This window comes from Metopolophium dirhodum, chromosome 7, assembly GCF_019925205.1.
Source record: "Metopolophium dirhodum isolate CAU chromosome 7, ASM1992520v1, whole genome shotgun sequence".
NCBI lineage: Eukaryota > Metazoa > Arthropoda > Insecta > Hemiptera > Aphididae > Metopolophium > Metopolophium dirhodum.
In genome coordinates, this window is record NC_083566.1 from 18,295,149 (window position 1) to 18,319,150 (window position 24,002).

The window sequence follows — 24,002 nt, forward strand, 5'->3', positions numbered from 1 at the left end:
AGTACGAGCGGTGTATGTGCAATGATGCATTTGATATAGTGTACTAATAATGGAGAAAAGAGGCAGAGCGCAGTAAATCATCGAAAAACTATATAAAAAAATTGTCTCTCTTACGAGATAAAAAAAAAAAAGTTTAGTTATTTTTTCCATAATGGAAAAAGCTATATATTACATATACGCTTAAGTTATCTTCTTTTTTCTTACACTCCTCAATAATCTCGAGATATTATGTTCCGCGGGTGTGACAAATGTACGGTCGAATTGTTGTTATAAATCTTACGCTTTTATAAATAGGTATAGCCTTTTAAACAGGGATATATGAGAAAAAAATCGTTTTATCATCCACGCGTGGGGTCTTGTATACCTAAGTATACTCTATCTTAATGTGCGGTATAAAGTTATGCTAAATTGTTTTATAATTTCTACAGTTGACGGTTTACGTCTTTTGTTAAAAGCAAAGACGCCTCACCTATTATAATTTGTAAGATTTTTACTTTACTTGTGGCACGGAATTAAGGTGTAGGTACCTATATTATTGTGTATATTATAAATGCATAGAGAACAAGAAATTGACACAATTTGATTGAAAACTTCGTGGAGAGAAGTATTCGACCATGAATCACATTATTCCAGAAAAACATTTAAGCAATCTACTAAAACATTCAAGATGTAATCGGTAATTTTTGTAAAAGGGCTAATCACCTCCAATCCTCCTAAATAATATAGGTAATATGATGAAATGTTGGCCAATTTATCTGTTAAACTGCAGCCCACCGTGGTAAGGTGTTAACTGCGAAGTAAAATTGTTCGATACAATTGCCAATCATCGAAACTAAACGTCTACAACTGCAGTTGACGTGATTTGAATCGTAACGTGTTCGTACACCAACCGTATTTATTTATTATTAATTTCAGTAAGTTATATTACGTGTTGTTATTATTATTATTAAAAAATCGGGTAAGTGGATATCACTCTGCTGTACAGTAGGTTACAAGGGGGTCACTATAAAATGGATGGCATTACATTTGAATTCAATGATGTAGGTAATAATATCATTGTATACGAAAGACGATTCTGTGCGGGGACGGCTTGTCAGTGTAGATATTTTATATTATACTTATTATTAATAAGGTAGCCGGTAAGTTGAATTAATATTATAAAATTACAACAAAAAAACTAAAATTGTTATTCTTGGTTATTTAATATGTAATTTTGTCCAAATTTGAACATAAAATAACTAGTAAAAAAAAACCATACTGGTTACAGAATAACCTAATTACGTGGAAACCATGTTTTAGATTTTCAATCCTTATAGCTATAAAAGTGGAACACTCTATACATTTTTAGCTACAAAATCATTCTTAAATTTTAAATTTGATAAATTTTGTCAACAATTTAAATCTTAGAATTTTTTGGATTTTTAACTATAAATAATTTTTACATATTCGTGATTTTTACGCCTTTCGTCCAAATTCAAACTTTTAATGCCCATTTATTTCGTTTTTCCCTGCGCTTTTGAAAACTATTGGGGATATTAAATATTGACCTCCCTCCCGAATGCATCAGTTATATTCACTTTCCCATCGAACAGGATACTGTTTTTTTTTTTTGATTTAAAGAAAATCTAAGCAGTTTTACTCCCCCAAACGGTGATGACAGACACACAAAAAAAAAATAACAATAAAAAAAACACACACATCATTGTAAAATCAATACATTCATCACTCCGCTCAGAATCTAAAAAATATTATTATCATTATATTTTATATTATAGTTGTATAACGTCCGAAGACGTTTGGAATAATACAATCAAGTTTATATTAAATATTTCTCTATTGTATGAAAAAAGTTTTGAAATATAGTTTTGTCAAATAATTACTATTATTATTAGTTATTAGTTATTACAGATATAATATATTATGATAAAAAAAATACGTCGTGTAAAGTACTGATTCATGCGACGCGAATCGTTGACGTTCTTGACACTCTTACAATACATCTATTATATGGATATGCGCATATGAGTATATTAATAATATATTGGAATCCTGTTATTTGGAGCATAATAATATATTATGTATAATAATTGGATATGCGTTATTGTTGGTTATCAAAGGAATCAAAATCCTCACTCGATACGATTAAACTACGCAATTATAACAACAATATAACATGTTATACCTACAATACGCGAAAAGTACATAGACGGGTTACTATAATAGTGTATCTACCTATCATTTTTTTTTATATAGAATCATGTTTGATATTTTTCACAGCAGTTCACGAAAATTATGCATTATTTAAATATTATATACAGATTGGCTCAAAAAGGGTTCTCATCCCCATTATATCTTCAAATTGTGTATAATATAATCATTTATTTATTCAAATTTTCATTTTTGGATTTTTTTTTTATGAATCTAAAACTATTTGTTTGCATTTTGATTGATATGTATCAAAACTGCATCCATACTTAAAATTGAAAGTAAAAAAGGGATGTTCTTCTATAAAAATATAAGTTTGTGTCAACACAGGACTACTCCTTAAATCGTATAAAAATCCAAGTATTTAAAAATGGGGTAATTTAATATAGGTGCCTAAAGATCCCAAAAATAAATTAGATTTTTGATTAACGTCGATAAGGATAAAATCGGAATGGACATGTTTGGTGAGTAGTCCTTTGTATTATAATATAGGTATACACACTCGTATTATTGTTATGATTATTGTTGTAACCACCACCGCTGTACTGCAGTTCTACGGTCCTATACCTGACCTCGTTCATGCCGAACATAATAGCGTATGTAACAATATAAAATATTATATATATGAGAAAATAATAAAGGCCCAGGACGCGCGTGAAGTGTCTCTCGTCACGCCCGGAATCTCGAGCACTCCGCTGCAGCAGACCTACCTATATATATATATATACAACAATAATAATATAACACTATAACGCATACTATATCTACAGTTCGTGCCATATTTAATTGATCATCATCATCACAATATGTCATACGAATAGTACATAATAATTATAAATCGCACACCTAGAACGAACCCAGCATAATATTCAAAGTTAATGGTTTTGAGAAAAATTGATTTTTTGCTTCTTTTTTAGCTATAGATCTTTAATTTCGTCTGTATGCTTCTGCATGCATGGTGTTACATAATATAGGTCCACAGATATATTATGAGCTATACAGTTGCACCTTAAAAACTTCAAATCGAACAATTAAAATGTTTATTCTGTACCTAAATGTCCATATTGTTTATTACTCTGTATTACGCTTTTATTACCAAAAATATATTAACTGGTATGGTTGTTTTATAAAAGCTAAAGTGACAGGCGAATGCTACAATATACCAATACATAATATGAAGTATTAAAGTAAGTGGAAGTTTTACATAAAATATGTGTATGGCTCTTTAGATATTTCAATTTTGAACGTAAAAATGCCTAAACCCCAAGTAGGTATTTCTGTTTCACATGATGTTTATTGTTAAAAGCGTCATAAAATGAAATTTGGCGATATTTAATCGATTCAAGGTGCTAATTAAATAAATATGTATAAAAATAAAACGGATTGATTATTATAAAACGAATATAGATTAATATTTTGATAGCGTGATATCACCGCACACAAAACATGGACGCGTTGCTTTGAAAATTATATGTAAATTACAAAACTCAAGACTAACCCACAATTTAGGATTTGGGTGAAAATTGGACAGTTTTACGGCTTACGTGTTATAGTGGTTTCGTGTTTACGTTTAACGTATTTTGCTAAGCATTGGCAGCTACATTAGTGTTAGAATTTGCTATACCATCAGATTCTTCCTTAGATATTTAAAATAGAATTACGATGAGATGAGATCGTTTCTCTAATAATTATTTGAACCAAAAGTGTTGTTCGATTTGTACGCAACCGATAATCCAATATCGTCATTATATTATCGTCGTAAATTATAATTTTATATAGGTACCGCGTAAACGACGCACTTCACATTCTTATTAAATGATTATGATTTTAATATTATTCAAAACATGTACTCACATCCATTACTCCATTAACGAGCTTTGCGCGAAGTAAAAATATTGTTTGACGAGTAGAAAAGTACATAACCAATAAAACGATTACACGCATTTCGCTTCGACGGACGCACACATTTTATGTTTGTATAATAATATAATAATATTGTACGGTTAGCGATCGTGTGTTGCTTTGTTGTTTCACAGTCTTATCGCGCCGAAATCGGCAATTATATTATTATGCTTTTAATATTCTACACTCTTTAGTTTACGCAGTACAACCAAACCTAACCTAACCTACTATATTATAGTATAGGTATCATATTTTTGTGATAATAATTAATAACCACACTCTGGTGGCCTTACAGTGTGCAAACTTCTTGCCCGTGATGATGTATTTGCCGTACCTAAGTGTTTTCGTCCAAATGACATTTTTAACCAAAATTTTTTTTGTTTACAATAAATAATATTTCTTTGGGCGCAAACAAATCACTCTTTTTTGAGTTTGGGTACAAAAGGTCATTTGGGCGAAAACAAATCCGTTCAATGAATTACACCAAACAAACAAATCGCGGCGCAGGTCATTAAAAATTTTTATTGAACAATTTTTTTTTTTTTTAATTGCTGTTAAAGAAATGATTTAAATATTTAAATATTACGTTATATTATTATACCTACTGTCATCATCGTATTGTTCTGATGTTTACCTTACTTTTATTTTTTTAGATTCATTGTTTACAAAATCAATAAACATGTACTCGTGGAGCCGTATTATACTATTATAATATATACAATGACAATTCTTGAAAAGATATCTATACCGTAAGTGTTTTTCTGCAGTAGTTTACGCGGAATGTGTATTTATTATAATATTTTCTTTGTAATAACACAATATTTCCTGAAAAAAACTTTGAATGCATACCCACAATAATAATATATCTGTTTCTATTATACAAAAATGCAAAGTCGAAATCTTTACAATTCGTTCATAGAAATTGATTGAAACTTTTTTAATCCTTTCTCGAGATTACATATACATAAATATTATTATACATTCCTGAACAACCCTCTTCTAAACGACGACAAAAACGACGATTTGATAGTATAGGTATACCACAGCATATTGAAATGTATGAAAAACATGAACAAAACAAAAAAGGGTCACTGATCTGTTCTTCCACAATACTATTGTTTATTTTATTGTTGTATTATTCACTTTCGTAATTTATATTTCACTTATCATCATCATGTCATACATTTTAATATAATATATGTTTCTCTAGATAAACAAAGTTTTACAAAATGACCATACTCTGTACGGTCATTTTGGAAAATATGAATCCGTGCTATTGTATAATATTATAAAGTGTACTAATAAAGTTAAGCACTATTAATTATTATAACGTGATAACTGTAATCATATCTTCAAATGTCGATCGTATAAATAATAATATTGTCATGATTTAAATATTTTCTTACCTTTTAAAAGTTATCCACTACAGTGTTTGGTTGATAGTGACGTATTTCCGTTTCTGAAAACATAATAATATAACAATAATTTATTGGCATATAATACACTGACGTGCATAGGCTTAATAATAATAATAATAATAATAATAATAATAATAATAAATCATATAATTATATTTTGTATACTGTACATGTATTATATACAAAATAATCAAGTAACATAATAGTATACACGATGGTGAACCGAGATGGAAAATCTTGTTAGTATAATGGTAAAGTAAAATACAGCACTACCATAGTATAATATTATAATAACAAAAAAAAACGGTTTAGTGGCAAACACGTAAACTGACAAGATAATAAATAGTTCTAACCGACCCGTCGAAGATGAAAAAACCATTTCCCGCGACTGTTACGACTAATACGACCGACGAAAATATTATTATGTTATTGTAAAACGGTATCGATAGAAAAATTAGTTTTAAGACCGATTAATACGCTTTATAATGTAATAATATATTATAATACACGTACAGTGCTGAGGATCGCGTAATTCATGATATGTGATATATTGTTATGTATGCATAGGTAACACGTCGTTTAAAACGACTCGTTTTATACTAAGAAAACTATATCTATATTTGCATATGCGTGACACCTAACCGGCGAAACGATTTCTACATAACAGGACCGTCGCGCGATCGATCGCAGTATTTCATTCTATTTTTTTTTACACAATTTATCATTTTTTTTTTCGCGTCGTCTCGTTTTTGATGTAATAATGATATTATTATTATTATACCATGGTCTGGTCAACGGTGTGCGTTTGCGCGTGGGAATGATTGGTGTACGTTGTACGATATAATATATGTATAATGTCTAGACTCTAAAGAATATTATGTGTTCCACGTGTGTATCGTGTATGACATAGCGGTCGTGTTCACGCGACGACGAAATCATTTGCATATGCCATAGGTTTGTCGTGTTTGTTACTTTTTTCCTTCTCCTCCGTGGTATCCTCTTTTGGTTATGGGTAGGTTATACCCGGTACACCGGTGGTATCGTGTATACTCGCTGTCTTCTCCGGGGCGTGCTGCAGTCGTCTTACATAACTCTGACGTATTTTTTTCCTCTCCTCTCAATACTTGGCGCGTGCGTAATACGTCTTGTTATAATATTACATAGGTACTATAATCATTTATCATATTATATTATTATTATTATTATAAACTATAAATTATAACATGGCGACCGTGACGTGAAAAATGGTAATGATGTATGCCATAAAATAGTTCACGTGGTAATCATATACCATATTATAAAAGAAATAATGTCCATTAACCGGAAATTCAGTAGCTCTCAAAAAAATGTAGTACAAAATATATTTACATACCTATACATAACAACTAAAAACTGTGAAAATTCTACAATTTGCAGTATATTTGAAACGATGAATTTATTATTCTAATTAATTTAAAACTGAAATCAATTTCGAAATTGTTTTTTTCAAAATTCTGTAAAAAACACAAGTTATCGCTTTTTGACATTTCCCCCCCCTCCCTCCCTCCCCGTAAATCGTGTTAAAGAGGTGGCCATTTTCTAAACATTAATAAAAGAGAAAAAACATTTTTAGCCACTATCGGATTTCCAATCACCAACTTTGATTTTGTTGTTGTAAGAACTGGCCTTTAAAAATCATCTGAAATAACGCGATTTACAACGAATATAGGTACAATATAAGAATAACACACACCCTGTACAATCTTAGGTATAATATTATCGACTCCTCCAGGAAACGTTGGCGTTTTCGAAATGGGAGGTCGCCGCACTGCTGCATAATATTATCTCCTTGCACGCTGTAGCAAACGGTCTCTCGATGCAAGTGCCTGCCTACAATGATGTAGGTATATTATAATATTATATACGGTGCGATGTGCAGTGTGTATAGAAATGGATTGTTCCTCATCGATACAGTATAATATTATTATTCGTCGTATATGACGTGTGTGCCCCGTCGCGCCGACCATTTCACGCGATTCGTATAAAGGTGGGTGTATAGTAATACGGTAGTGGCGCCGTGACAATGGGTACGAAATCCTAAGTAAACACACACACACACGCGCGGAAATATTCGGAGGTGCTGCGGGGGGTGCGCAGATGACTTTTCTCGTGATTTATCGATTATGACCTCTTCCCGAATTTTTTTTTCGGGCCGTATTCTATTATTATTGAAATATAATATTATGTAGGTACAATGCAGGTACTTTGCCGGTTTCGTCGAGAATTATTTACCGTCGCCATTATTATTATTATTATTAAATTGCTAGCAACCACCGGCGTTACGCACGGGCAATGGTTCGTCGTGCGTGTTATAATTATTGGTCGTCAACCAAATTATTTCACGATTTGCATATTATACAGGCAATGGGATTGATGTTACATCTTTGTGACGCCTCACGTGCGTACGAATTTCACTCAATTTCGGTCTATCTCTCGTAATGCATAATGGAACCGATTCGACATGACGTACAAGACCGTTGAGTGGTTGTGTAAAAAAATGAATTGCGTATAAGAGATTCTCCAATAATTTTCCACCGTAAATAGGGTGGCGTAATACGTCACCTGAATTATAGGTTGTATTACCGAATTCTCAACATAATAATATAGGTAATAATATTATATTAAATCAATGCAATATATAGTTAATACAATTTTTAATTTAATAAATAAAAAAAAAAAATAATAGTTGGACAATTGGAACTTTAAATTTGAATGCAAAATATGGAAAATTCAACGCCAAAATATGATGTTGGTGACATTGACCTGCAGTAAGACCCTTCCCCGCAAAATGTTGGACTTAGCATGTGTGCTTATTGCCTATATACGTGATTTTCAGTTATCCTATATTATACATAGCCGGACATTTGTATATTAGTCTTATTACCGTATAAATAATCTACATTTATTCCGAGGAAAATTAAATTTCACTCAAAACGTGAAATACTTTTAAGACGAATTTGATGTGAGGTACTTAATATAATCAATTTAAATGTCATAATTCTACGCTATAGCCTATAAGTGCGTTCGTTTTACATTCTATAATCTTTGCGTTTGTCGTACTAACAAATTTAATTAAATAATTTACGTCGGTATATATACAACGGGAAGTTAATAGTTATTAAACATTTCTGGCACGCACATGCAATTATTTAATGTTTTCAAAGTTTACCAATGCCTTTTGAAAACGGGACTAAATTAAGTGTTACAATTTCCCGGTAACGTAAGAAAATAAAATAGAAGTTTAAAGCATTGTGATTTTTAAAATTTTATTCATGTCTTATAATCGTTATGACAGGGCCGGCCACCATGTCTTTAATTGATGACCACAATCATTGTTTAAGCTTTGCGTGTATATATATATATTATGTACATTAGATACAAGTTATATAGTAATATTATCGATAGAATTTTTTTGCCTATTATTATGTAATTTTATTATTAAAAAAATTTCTTGTTACCTAAGGCCCGTGAAATTTTTTAAATTAATAGGAGGCCCATGCAGTCTATGGTATGTTTATAATTTTCTTTTCATATCATTTTTGCAGGTCATACCTAATACATTTCAACTATATCACATACCACTTTTTTCCATTTGAATTCTTATATTACATACTATTATAGTTTTCAATGGCCACTATATAGTCACAATACCAAATGTTTTTTTTACTATAAGCACTTGTACCGTTTTACTATTCACGAAAAGGTATTTTTATGTAGACATTCCGACTTCTTCGGTTAACTCTCGTCAGTCGATCTAACCGATCTAATCGTGCATATATATTATACAATAGTATTACATGCCTTGTCATTTTTATTACATGCTCTTAGCCCATATATTTCACACAATATTTTATATCATGTTGTAGCTCGCATATATTTTATACGTTTTCGAGTGCTTACCCCCATTTATCAATATTTTACGTTTAGACGATCGGAGTCGTAGCGTGATGGCACATGACACCTATATGTATATGGAATAATATACTGTAACAGTCTTTAGTCTTTACTCGCCATTTAAAATCCACTCTGATAATCGCTGATTCACGTTAAAACTTATAATGTTTCACCCCAGTGGCGTATTTAAGTTTTTGTCTGGGGGTGTGATTTTATCCAGTAGCCCCGTTTTTAAAGTTAGAGGCCTTAAGTTAGGACTACGAAAACTTTTGCATATTATATATACAGCCTACAAGGGGGAGGATTGATCCCCTTGAACCCCCTGGTAAATACGCCACTGTTTCACCGTGTATACGATGGAAAAAATGTGCAGCAGTCTGACGTTGCAATATCTGCGTAATAATATTATAATATACGTAGCACCATACGGAACGTCCTCTCGTCTGTCGAAGAATACACATTTTGTGCAAAACCGTTGTAAGTATTATTATTATTTTAGAAGCAAACGTTTTACACGACTCGTCGCCTAATCAAACTTGGATCGGTGAATGTTTAGGATTTTCGCTAGATTTATACCATGTATATGTACAGTACATTTACATATTATATTATGTATATACCACTTAAGATAACGCTCCACAGAAATTTGTTGTGTTTCTTACAAATGCGTTAAGTAACAAAATTTACGCTCATGAGATCACGTTTAGCTCCGTTAGCATAAAAATTAGAGTGAATTTGCCTCTGTCCTCTTATAACAATTAAAGGTAAGATTATTATCTAGCTAGGGCGTCTCATATCCTTCCTATTCTATTTTAATTTTAAAGCGTGTAATGAGTATTTTGTAATTGTTGATTGTTTGTACATCTTAAAATACTCATAACTCGCTTTAAAATTAAAATATAATAATAAGCCGCCTTTGATATGCCCTGGATAATAATCTTACCTTTAAATGTTATGAGAGATCAATACACTCTAATTTTTAAACTTACGGAGCTAAACGTGATCAGCTGAGCGTAAAATTTGCTATGTTACGCATTTTAAGACGGAGACAACAATTAATGTCTGTAAAGCATCAGCGTCCTCTTAAACCAACGCTTAGGTCGCCTTGGCCGATTGTAAGAGCTAAACACATTCTCGAAGTACACAATATTTTTATTTAAACGTATTAACGATCGAAACACAATAATATATTTTGCATTATATAATATTAGTATAATAAGTGTGTATTATTATTATTATTAACTGCGTGCGAACTGCGAAGACCGCGTGGCCTTTGTCTCTGACTATAAGCGTGATGATTCGGGAACCACGTCACGTCCTCGCAACCTTTTATCCTCATCTGAGGCACACACATACACAATATCGGGATTATAATAATATTACATATTATGTCGTATTTTGATGTATCTCTGGAATTCGATTTAACATTCCATAGCGGCAATTCCTTCACCGCAATGAAGTATTGTTATATATTAAATTCCGTTCAAAACAGTTGCTGTTATATTATTCTGAGCTTGCGATATATAATGTATAAACTGAGTAATTCCCCTAGCATCCTTAACCCCACTTTTATAATTTATTCAAATTCTGATTTTAGAATTTTCAACTTTACTTAAATATCATAATATTATTGAATACTTAGATTATTTTTTACTATTTGAGGACCATCGTGTAACAGTATAAAAGGGTGGTTCTCATAAAAAAAAAATTATTGCTACAGGTCGTTTAATAAACTGCATAAAAAAATCTAAGGATTTGAAAGTATGGTCCTATGGTACGTATGTTAAAAAATTCTAAAAATTAGAATTAAAAAAAAATTAATTATAATATGCTGTGAGCTTGGTGAATCATTCTGTAGTATATTCTATTATGTTTAATGCGGCTCCAGTCTACGTAAAAAATAATTTCACAGAAAGAGACAATTTAAGAGATGGGAGAATTTCGTACACGTAATATTATATCTACGCTAAAATCATTAGAGAAAACGTATCTGGACCACTCCCTCAATATAAACACAAGGAATTCAGTTATCTCGAACGAGAGCAGTAAGTAGGTACAAGCACTTGTACTTGCTGTGGTTCCCTTTAATGAACCTCCTAATTTCGTCGATTTGGCCACTGTGCTTTTTGATGACTGGGAACTTTTATCGTCCCTAATGAACCTTCCATACAACCGACCAATGCTAAATCGTACAAATGTGTCCCGTAATCGCTTTTTGATGTGTACCATTAGCTGGTTTTGCGCGCGTTGTTTATTTTTGAAACACTAATAACGATGAGCATACTTTTGTTTTATATGTTTTCCGATGTCATTTGTTTGCGTATTGGGTCCGAAACTATACACGTTTTTGTCATTGAATCAATATAGTAACGAAAGCGTATACATTCAAATAGTACGCTCCAAGAAGTATTCGTTTTACCATCGTTTTTGTAGTATTTAAATGTAAAGCTTCGACGAAAGTATACGTAATATACCATTATGTTAATTAGGATCAACTTTAACAATATTGAATATATTATGTATGTTCTGTACGGCGTATACATATACCTATACCTAACAAAGTGAATTTCAGCAGTTTTGAATCATATGTGATTTATTTGTAAAACTATACATAATATTATTGGTACTGTAAAGACGTAACACACGGGGGATGAAGTGAAACTACAAGAAATACATCGACGACGACCTTGGAGATGCTTATGATGTTATTCCATTGTTTAGGCACCTGCTGCAGTATAATATTATAATTATATGAATACAGTTTGAACTGCTGAAGAATTCTTCGATTGCCAATTCGTACGCTCGTGAGTTTGTTAACTTTAACTTTTCTATAATATTATTATGGTTCAGGACGGATATGAGTGTCTATCGGTAATCGATCTCCAGGGTCAAGTAAATGACCTGCGTCGGTGGTAAATTATATTGGAACTTTCGAGTTTATGACGACAAGAAACGGACATCATTCTACGCAGTCCTATGTATTATGTATGATAATATGTCTGAGCGTATATAACGTCGTCTTCTTATGTCGGTTGAAAAGGAGTTTTCGCTGGTCCAATATGTTCGTACCTATTACGCGCAAACGATCAAGGACGATGGTACTTTGTATCCGAGTATATTTCTCTTTCGTCTCTCAGCAACAATTTTTTTTGCTCGACGAGAGATGGAAAAAAAGTAAAACACGAAATTCGTCGAGAGATCTCTTTGGGTTTTTGACCGTCTGCTCGAGCGTCTCAGTGTGTTCAGTAAATTATTATTGTTTTTACATTGCGAGTTTTTCTACAAGTAGGATAGTTTCTTTCTTGAGTTTATTTTTAAACAGAATCGTTGTATATGTATAATACAAACAAACTGTGCGTAGGAGTAAAAAAGTTTGGTCACTCGCTTACCTATATAGTATCATGATAACAAGCGCGGATATGGATATAGTTGCATCGAATCTATTTATTTTTATGATAAGTTAGGTACCTTTTGCTTTATGATTTTGGTTGTTTTTTTTTTGGCACAGATGGCGGATAATAGTCGGCGTGGTAAAACGCGAGACAACACGAGAAAAAACGAATCGTACGCGGCGCCGACGAAAGAAATGTCACTGCCCATCAACCGCACACTCGCGAAGTCGCGGCGACATATTAAACATCGTCACGCAGTCGTGTATTATATAGGTATAATATAATATATTTGTTGGAATGTTTATCGTGTACACACACAACTATAGGATTGACGTTTCCGAGCGATTTACTCGCGATTTTTTTTTTTTATTCACCGTGTTTAGTGAACCACGCTCGCGTGTTTTATCAACAAATAAACGCTCCCGCGCACTCCACGATGAATCAACACGCGTAATATTTCCATACTTCATATTATTCTCATAACGTTAACGCGTGTAATATATTTTGTCTAAAAGCGATACATAGTCGGATGATGCGTTTGAAACTCAACAATATTACGATACAATGATTTATGACAACTGACATGTATCAATATTATATTGATATCCGTTTGTGTGTTTTTTCACCGTGGACTTATCCTCGGCAATACAACAAATCAGTGGGTCGGAGACGTCACTATATTATACCACCCCGAACTAAAATTTGAAAACAATAGAAGACTATAATAGTGATTATATTATAATATACCTAGATATACTAAATATATTTTTCGCAATTTTTTTTCTTCGCACATATCGTACTTAGAGCCGATTTGGACTGCTTTGGTGATAACGTGTTGTATACTTATATTGTTGAAAGTGACACTAGCGACAGATATTTTTATGTGGCATGTCTACCTACCCGAAGCTGCTGTTACATGTGTGTACAATGAGAGGACCATATAGAGAGGAGAAAAACACTGATAAACATTAATAAATTGTGCACTCTAAAATGTAGGACATTCGTATAATATTATGATAATATATGAGTTGCACGAGTTAAACATTCGAAAAATATTGTTATTGTTATTATTATTATTATTATTATTAGTATAAGTATTGTTATTTATTATTGTAATATTGTATTAAATGATATTATAGTAAAGACCAAAACAATATTTGTAAATCTCGTGTTTTGTCTCGCCTACATCCTATCTAAATGTGACGGTGTAAAAATAAATAAAACGGGAGATAAAATTATTATGAAAGATAAAACGTTATGGTAACTATATATTATACTACTGCTGTTATTATTATTACATTCGTCGCAGGCGACGAACAGTATTCTAATGAGGCGCGATCTCTTCTCGTGTATTTATACATAATATATATATATATATATATGTCGATGTATATAATAACAGCAACTATATCGTACCACGTATATACAAAACATATTATTATACAAAGATTTGTTTTATAGTATAAATTAAACATTTTATGCGTTGTGGCTTTCATGACTGCGCGAGCGAATGCTATAATAATAATAATCGTTGTTTGAACGCGATTTTTTCTTTTTAATCGCTTGTGATTTACGTCGACGGTGAAGACATTATTGCATAGCCGCTGGAGCACATCGTTGATGATATGAATTTTTTAAGACCGAACTGGTTGCCGCCCGTCATTCGGAGACGAACCCGGGACTCGTGTATATTATGAACCGTTGACACATTCGTATCAAAAGAAAAGACAAAACAATAATAATGGCTGTCCACAGACCTCTTGAATATTAACGTTGTTTTTACAATATTATGTACATTGTTGTATATACATAAAATATAACGCGTCACGACGTCGGGGAGAGGTGCCTACGATTTTCGCCCGTCACCCGAATAATTTTCGAATATATTATTATTATAATGTAGAAATACGAATACGATGATATTATAATATTATTTATTTTCTAGAAAAGACTATATAATATATACATATTATACAGCGCCGAAGAACCTACAGCCCGGCCCCCGTCGTATAACAATCATTCATAAATCATAATATATTACTACTGCGGTAGTGAGGTTGTCGGTTGACGTAGTATACCTATCTATAGTAATATTAAAATTGTTTTGGGCTGTTGAAAAACCATATCAATTGTTTTTCGTATCCTATAGCGAGAGTTTGAAAATCTGGTACGGTTATTATAACTTATTAATATACGAAATCGATATCATAATATCTATAATATATAAAATGCTCGTGTCACAGTGTTAGTGGTCCGCACACTCATCCGTAACGGCTTGACCGATTCTTATGAAATTTATATTCATATCCAGTATGTCTGAGAATAGGTCGTTAAGTATTTTTCACCCTCCCACCACCCATCCGAGGAGGTGCGCTCAAACGGAGATTTTGAGATTTACCTTGGACATTTTTGTTTATAAATAGTTGTTATTCTGGCAGATCAGGTGCAAGCATAATACATCAAATCAAATTTTCACACATTTCCTACTTGATATGCTGTCGCGCACATTTTCGGGGGAGGCTAAGTCGCACCCAAAAGGAGTTGAATAATCACAATTTTTTTTACAGGCAACGAAGTGATCAGGATCAGCTAGTAAATATATGGTGTGTTATATTGCATACCGCCAGAAATCAGAATGCATCCTGAAAGTACCTATAATTTTATTAAATATATTTTTATTTGTATAAGCCTTTAAAGAATAAACACTATATAAGAGGAGTGGCTGAAGTGGATCCTCCCGAAATCGTGGTGTATCTACTTAATACACATTATACTTCACTAAAATCTAATATCTTATATTAGGTACCCACCTCAGCTATCTGCAAGCTATATTATATTCAAAGTTCAAAAATATCAAATACGTGAAAATTTAACAATGAAAGAATTTAACGCCGATGATATCAGCTAAAACCTCTGGGGGTATCGGTTGTTATCGAATTTATGAGTAATTCAAATTTTTTTTCTTTTACCCGGAGTACTGAATAATGTTATGAAAAACTACTCAGGCCCTTCTCACCTAAACCCTTTAGCTTACCTTTAACAATATTTTTAAATGTGATAAGATTTTAAAGTTACCTACCCACATTTTATTGATACATTTTCAATTGTCGTTATTACTCAGTCAGTCAGCCACTCGGACACTTATGATTAATGTGGGTGTCAGGGGGTTGTCATATCCAGGATAAAATTAATTTCAATACAAAACTTGAAACAATTAGGGGCGGATAGTTCGAAAATCAATAACAATTATATATGCGGATCATAGATGATACCATTGTTTTTGGATTAAAATAGCATAATATATTATTAATAGATGTAATACATTATTGATAAAAAATATAAATAGTTGATAGATAACTACAATAATGTTTGTTAGTGTATTAAATGTACACCAGTCGTAGTCGTAGTATATAGTTGGTTAAATTGTAGTGATAAGTTGGCAAAACAAATTCTTATTAATATATTATTATGTTATACCTATATATTATAAAATTATATAAAATATTTCATTTGTTGTTAACATATCTGGTGGGAGGGGGGAGCGCTTCAAGTTTGTGCTCAAATTGCGATTCATAGATATTATTATTTATGTTGAATCTTTTTACTAATATTAATAATAATGGATGTGCGCGGATCGATGTACTCAACATAAAGTAAACATTACGATTTTACGTACATACAGATATAATACACCGCGAAAATTAAATACACGCGTTATCATACAAGTATAATATAATATTATAAAAATTAGTATAAACTCATATTATAATAACGTTCGACACGGGAAACCACTTAACTCGCGCGTATACAAACTCACACACATGAGTATAAATAATAATATATACGAGTTTAATGTGTATAGTATGTATTGTGCAATACAGAGTTCATAATATTATAATATTGTCGTAAAAAAATATGCGTGTGCGTGACAACGCAAACGGGCAGCGGCGGTGTGCGATTTCTCCAAATCTTGAACGATTTATCATCCAAACCACCGAATTAATTATATTATGATCATAATAATTTTTTTGTAAAAGATTATTATTTTTTTTATATAGGTATGATATTATATTATATTATATTAGGTTAAGCGTCCGTCACTAATGCTAGTCGAGACACACGCATATTAATATAATATTATACTGCTGTGGACGTATTATATAAATAATAATAAAAATTGGAATAAAAACAAACGTACGACGTTATTAAGATAGATATTAACGAGTCGTTAATCGATTTTATGGTTTGTTTTTGTGTTTTATGTGCATACTTCGAGAGGTATATTTAAATACGAAGCCCGTGGATATAGATGGTAATTCTAGATAAAAACTTCAATGCATGGATTTATAATTTATAAACTCGTTTAAAGTTAGTTAAAAATGTTTGAACGAAAATTAATTAAGTTCACATTTTATTTGAATCAACTTGCTTTGGTTTTTTTTATATTTTGATGAACTTTGATTTTATTTTGGAAGTTAATTTTGCTCCAAAGTTCATATTAATAATTAATATAATATGTTACCAAAGGAATATTCGATAAGATAAATTAATATCAAACCCCAACAATTTATAGTAAAAAGAACAGAATAAAATAGTAAAAACTAAAATTATAAGAAATTAAAATTTCTTATTTTAATATTAATTGCACGTGTTAACATTTTTAACACTAGCGTTTTGTTTACTAATATTTATTGGTCAACCTAGCATACAACATATTTTATTAGAATTATTGAGGTGTAGGAAAACTTGTTAATTTTACAAAAAATAACCTTAGTCCAGTATATTTGATTCTTATGAGATGCTATTCAAGATCTGGTTTCAACATAATATTATCGTCTAATGAAATTAATATTATAATATTATGTTATCGTCATTCATGAATGAAATACGAGTGCGCTTTTTTAATAAAAATGAATAATGATATTAATATATTCGACGACGAAGTAGACGGAAATCGAAGAAAACCGGGAACTATTATAGTCACTCCCGTAGTCCCGTCACCTATATGACCCCCCTTTCGTGACACAGGAAACGGACGTCTCGCCAACCAGGTGACTCCTGCCGAAATATGTTACCTACTCGGTGGTGTATTCAACCATAATAATATTATTGTGTTTGGTATACTCGACATTTTCTTCAAAGGCAGCATCGCCAGTTCGCTGGCACAGAGATATTGTCAGCCGGAGGTAAGCAAATCAAATATTCACATAGAAGCCTAGGAGACCATATAGGAGACTTTAAGGGAGGGTCCCGGAGGTTTTGCCATATAGTACGCCATTCGTATTCGACAGTGCCAAATACATATATATATATTGTGCGTGTGGGTTATATAACAATATAATAATATACAGTTTTGGTTTTTTCTGCAATCGTACCGCGTGGCTATTGCGTATAATACATACGCATCTCTGGTTTATATTTTATAGTGTATAGTCTCTCAAAAAACGTACATGTACGCACACCAAATCGCTTCTGTTCGCCAATACGGATCGAACGGCGTATAATAATATCGTATAATATTATAATATTATAAGGAATAAGGAGAGCAAAAAATAAATCCACAGTGTAGCGGTTCTACTTTTCTTCCGATTTCCTCTCTCCGCCACTCTACAATAACACCGACCCACCAGCCGTTCGAGAGCGTTGTTGCTCCAGTGTAATGCAGAGTCGTCTTCGCCTCTCCGACGTACATACACACACACACACACACACACACACGCACACGCACACGCACACGCATATATATATATACCCAGTCGCGTCCTTATATCACGATCGGGTTTCAGCCGTGACTTCCCTCTACGCGCGTACCCCTCGACGTGTTCCCCGTAACCTCTCCACCGCTAACGCCACCACCACTGTCCCGAGGAGGACCCCTACCCCCCTCTCACCACCGTTACACATAAATTTCCATTTAACCATGATTTACGATATCGAACCAGATATAATATATTATTATACGCGTGCGACGATTGTGTATGTGTGTGTGTAGTAACGAACCGCTCTCGTGGCGTGTTCGGCGGCCGGGGTATATTGTAATATTGTCTCGACACATATTTTTTATAAACATCCTCTATTTTTTACGCTTGTATTGTATTCGCATACACACACACACACACACTTATATACTTAGTGGGGTACACCGCCGTGTTGCATATGACATAGTACTTACATTGTACGCGATATTAATAATAACACCTTGCCAGGCCGCCGGGCAAAAATCTCACCGCCGGCATACTCTCATTATGTACCCTCGCGAAAGTTTTGAATTCGTATACAAACACACATATATATATATATATATATATTGAGTGACGTATAATTTTCGTCTCACATTTTTTCGCGGATCGCAAATTTTCCACACAAAGGGTTGTATATACCTACATGCGATATGCGTGCGCATTTATTCACACGTTAAGATATTCACTCGTGTTATATTCACTTCATATTATTATAGTATATATTTCAGTAGGTACGAACATGTTTTGTTGCAGCGTGTTTGTTTGCTATATTGTTTGTGTACAAGTCGGATCTTTTGTCGGACATATCCCCCATATGTCCGACAACAGACGAGAAGTAAAAAAAAATGTGCCACGTCGTTTTTGCGTTATTATTTTTCTTTATAAGCTCCACAAGTATAATAGATAGTAGATATACATTAGTTATTACTTTTTAGGTCTGGTCATGTACTAAATTTAAAATTTTAATTTAAATAATTTTTCACCAATTTTCATTAATCTATTTAGCAATATAGGATACAATTTCGATCATATCGTAACCTATTAAAAACTTTTTTTTGAGAATCGCTTCGAGCAGCTTATTAATAATAAATACATTATTATATAGTTATGCCCGATTGTTTTTTATTGTCATCTTTTATAGTTGGCACTAAAATGTAAGTATTTAAAAACATTGTCAAATCTAGAGGCATCTGAAATTTTAATATTGAACTAACTAACAAGCTTGTCAAAGTTTCATGAATTAGCAATCACTTAAATTTTAATTAAACTTCTATCATGAGTTGAATTCATTTTTCAAAGTGATGAAAGTAATTTTAATTATATTCCGTTCCGAAGGTTTCTACAATTCTTTATTGAAATACCTAAAATCCATATACCGTTTTATTAATGTTTCTACATCTATGTATATGTTTTGATAAAGTAAAATATATATGATCATGTTGTTATACAAATAAGAACTGACACAACAAACCGAGAAATTTCCAGAATAGGAACCTGATATATTTTGTTTTATAGTAAATACAACCCAATGTTGATTCCCACCCGTGAAGTTCAAAACAGCGGGAAATTTTTATTAAAAAATAAAGACAACATACTAATAAAATTTAAGGTTTATATTTTTAATACATTAATAAAATGTCTAAATATTTATATTAACGGTAAAACCAAAACATGGGAAAATGGTTAGTCATTAATAATAATTTTACCTGATTTTTAGTTACACTTAACGAGTTATTAAGTATAAATATATATATATGTATACAACTAAAAATTAACATGGCTTCACCAATATTTGCCGTTGTTTCAAAACTATTTTGCTGAGATTTATTTGTTATATACAATAATATTAATTAGTTTTTTTACACTCGTGTAATTTATTCATAAATAGCGATAGATAGCTAGGTATTCATTCATAAATAATTTTCACTTGGATGTTAAAGCATCTTGATTAAGCTATTCATATAATAATTGGAACCTACATAATATAGAAAATAATATTATTTTATAATATTTATAATACGTATCACAAATGTATGATAATGTTTATTTGATTAAAAACATTTAAACTATTTTAATGGTTACCTATAATATAAGTGCTAAGAAATTTTAAATTTTTTTCAGTGTCACGATAATTGTTTATATTATATTAACTAAATAATGTATAGTTAATATAAAAGTATATAAACGATGAACATTTATTATTTAACATAACAAAAGTTAAAAGGTTTTATTTGTTTTCACGGTTGTTAAGATTCTTTGGACAATAACAGAGATGACAAAAACTTAAAGATGAACGAATCAAAAGTTATTGCACATTGTTTGTTAGTGAAAAGCACATATACATTGTGTAATACGTACTTGAAGAACGAGCGATCAATAGAATATTTTATCCCGTGGAGACTGAAACATTTTTGAAAAGCTCAGCTTTATTTGGAACAATTTTGGAGCGGGGTTTTCTCCATGACAATGCGACTTTAAAACCCTAAAGTAATTTTTGGAGGAACACAAGATACATTTTGATAATAACTACCTTCACCTTTTCTTTGCACACTCACCCTTTAACTGTCAAATCAAGAAGCGAGAAAAGTAATGACTGTGAATATGTTTTATTGTGAGTAAAAAAGATCATAAAGCTTGAATAATTTCTAGAGATTTAAAAAATCCAACATTATAGCATAATTAAGATGAGGTACTTTCTATTATTAATTTTAATTACATCAACAAGTTATTTTTTTTTTATTTTCGACATTCCGAAAGTTTAACAATATTAATAAATCACTAAATGTAAACATTATCCTTTAGACTATATTATTTATTCAATCCAATGATGAGTATGTTTATATATTCTTCACTTTAAAATCATTGCAGATGAATTAATACAAAATAAGGATCGAGCATAATTGTAAATATATACGAATTTCTAGTTTTGGTTGGGTGGCCATGGTGAGAATAATATTTGGTTAAAAGTATGTTTTCATAAACATAGAAGTTAATGAAGTTGATCGATTTGGATAAAATGTAAACAATTACTTGCATTTTAGTATGAGTTATTGATTAATTATGAATTTCACATCACCAATGTGCTACTTCCATTTATATTGTGTATATATTTAAATCGTGTATCTAAAATGAGACATTGAATTTATAAAAAAAAAACACTGTTGCGTGGGATACTGATTTTATTCTATTAGAAAAAGGTATCTTAAAACTGTTTATTGAAAACCCTAGAAATGTGTACAACACCTAATTGAATACGCTGTCAATATAATTGATATCATAGCGTGTGACAACTATATACGCACAATGTGCAAAGCGAAAAATTGTCGTTTAATCGGATCGTGTACCGGCGTGGCGTCTAAATAACAACAACAATACTATATAGTTTAAAGAGTAAGACTACGTTATCAGTGCGTGTACACATGAGATAAGCCGAATTCAAATAATGTTATAATATTATGTTAAAGGGAAAACTACGTTTTTCGCTTGATGTTCGAAATAAAACAATGATAAATAATATAAAATAATAAAATTCGTAAGTTAAAAAAAATCACTTAAAAATAAAAATATTTAAAAAAAACACAAACAATTAAGTTTAATATATAATATATTCAGTATTAGTAGAAATTATTATTAATAATTTACGTGTCTTACCTAGATGAAACGGCTACGTGAAGTCGTAGCTTTTGCTGCACGAAATGAATAATTTTCGTCTCGGTGATGGACGATATTTACATCGGCGACAATGTTCGGCGATCGTACAAGCCGTATGATATTTAATTATAATATTGCTTAGCAAATAAATATATATATATGTATATATATATATAAAAATAACGTCTTCTCGTGCGTGTCTATACAGGAACGAAAGCGGAAATTTCAATGACTCGCGACGGACACGATGACGACAAGTACGACTGTACTCGACGAGAGCTTTCCGGCGTATGCAAAGCGGCACGGCACACAGGCAGCAGCAGCAGCAGCAGCAGCGTCGCGGCAGTAGCGGTAATGGTATAGTATACATGTAGTGGTAGTAGCGTGGTAGTAATGGTAGTGGTAACTGGTAGTATAGTAGCGGTAGTAGTATAGCCGCCGTCGTCGGGGTAAAAACGTTCCGAGCGTTTTTCGCTACCCCTCGGCCGCCGCCGTCGCCACCGCTGCTGCCTCGTCGATCGATAGTGCACCGCGCCGGCGGCGGAACCCTTTGTATATCGCACACCCGGTGCTCTACACCCTGCACCCAGGTCCCACCACTCCCGGTCCACCGACTACCATTATAATACCCCATTATATCATATCCTAGATCCCGACTTCTACGACTACCACTTCCGACGACTGCTAGTGTGTGTGTGTGTGTGTGTGTATTATGCTGCTGCCTGCTTGCATAGTGTATGAGCTTTTTTTGTTTTCAAAATCGCACCCGATCATACGCTTCTCGCGGATTGTTGTTTTACATTTATTTTAAAATTACAGCGTTAAGTTTATTAACCTAGGTATGGGGTATTGTTGCGATGCTAAAGTTTCTTTTCCATTTTACTTATAATATCATTATTGTTGTACTTACATTTCGGTTTTGTACGATGAATTCTTTTCATCATCGAACGTTTCACTTCCGGTAACACATATCACCCCGTTTACCACCCATTATACGATATTATGCACGTGAACCAACGGAAACGACGATTAGGGGTGTATATAATATTATTATTATCGTGTTGTGTGCAAAACGGTTTATCGGCCGACACCTCGTCGCAGTTTATTATTGCAATAAAAACAGCGCCGCCGCGTTGTATACCGGTCTGTAATGTATTCACATACGAGTTTTACATTGCGCAGCTTGTTTCGGTCCGGTTGACCGATTCCGGAACGATTTGGAACGCGCATATTGAAAAGGGACAAATTTGGCGTAGTTACGCGTTTACAACACAATTAAATCCAACCAGTATTCTTTACGAGACCGATTAATTGTTCATTTATTATTATTACCATTATTATTATTATTATAATTGTTATTGCGGATACCTAAAATTGTAATGCATCAATGCAATACGAGACTAATAATTATATTTTTCAGCTCGTAGTATATAGCCGAGTACTAAACTGCTGCTCCAAATACTCGAATAATATTACGGTCGAATGAATATAATATTATATCGCATTATTATGAATGGCTGTAGTAGGTGCAGTACCGCGGCGAGTTTGTAGGAAAATTCGTGTGAATATTATTTTTTCTTCGCTGTGGAATTAATTGTAATGAATGCATTACAATGAAGTGGTAAACCGTGCAGCAGTTATAATGCCATTGTATCCCTTGAATAAATTATATACTTGCGAACATGCGAAACGGACGATTTACATTCAAAGTGTTTATAGAAAAATGACAGAATTATAGGGCGATGGGTGTAGAAAACTTA

At 32.3% G+C, this 24,002-nt stretch overlaps 1 protein-coding gene across 2 annotated transcripts in view; it reads right to left on the bottom strand.

The window, feature by feature from the left end:
* LOC132948085 (frizzled-5) overlaps nt 1-22,546 on the bottom strand; it is a 70,528-nt gene extending 47,982 nt beyond the window's left edge. For both annotated transcript variants that reach the window (XM_061018384.1, XM_061018383.1), the window contains exons 1-2: nt 22,243-22,546; nt 5,514-5,566 (exon numbers count right to left, since the gene is read on the bottom strand). The gene's annotated coding sequence lies outside the window, so the exon portion shown is untranslated. The remainder of the gene's footprint in view (nt 1-5,513; nt 5,567-22,242) is intronic.
* Nucleotides 22,547-24,002: the final 1,456 nt, after the last annotated feature.